The sequence below is a fragment of the Parasteatoda tepidariorum genome, chromosome 3 (assembly GCF_043381705.1).
Source record: "Parasteatoda tepidariorum isolate YZ-2023 chromosome 3, CAS_Ptep_4.0, whole genome shotgun sequence".
In the NCBI taxonomy this organism is placed as follows: domain Eukaryota; kingdom Metazoa; phylum Arthropoda; class Arachnida; order Araneae; family Theridiidae; genus Parasteatoda; species Parasteatoda tepidariorum.
In genome coordinates this window covers 41776950-41777431 of record NC_092206.1, presented here as the reverse complement: position 1 = coordinate 41777431, position 482 = coordinate 41776950, and the positions used below count along the sequence as shown (strand labels likewise).

The 482-nt window shown below is 22.8% G+C and overlaps 1 protein-coding gene across 1 annotated transcript in view; it reads left to right on the top strand.

Moving 5' to 3' along the window:
* Positions 1-482, top strand: part of LOC107453428 (uncharacterized) — a 50302-nt gene continuing 49820 nt past the window's right edge. Inside the window, exon 1 of the transcript XR_011636394.1 lies at positions 1-31. The gene's annotated coding sequence lies outside the window, so the exon portion shown is untranslated. The remainder of the gene's footprint in view (positions 32-482) is intronic.

Sequence of the window (482 nt, the reverse complement as noted above, 5' to 3'; positions counted from 1 at the left end):
CAGTTTTTCAAGAAAGCAGACATAGTACTAGGTTTGTAGTAAATGTTTTAAAATGTTTGCAGTTAAAATGCTTGTAGTCAATGTAGTAAAATTTAAGAATTTAATAAACTTTAAATCTTAAGAAGAAACGTACTTAATAAGTAATTCTTTCTGTTATTATCGTTAATCTATCACACAATTTATATTCGAAATTTCAAATTTTGATCAATAAATTAATATAGAATAATGTATTCATGTGTTATTTATTTTTTGACAAGCCATTAAAAAAGTTCATTAGTTGAACTACTGTTGCAAAAGTGTTTCGGAGAAAAACTAGTTACGATTATATGTGCCTATATTATTTAAAACACTTAATTATTTTGAATAATTGTACTAATATTTATGCCAAAGTAATATCAGCAAATAAATATACAATTTTATATACGAATTCGATTTAAAACATGCGAAGAAATGAAATTTTTATATTCCTCTTTTAACTTTAG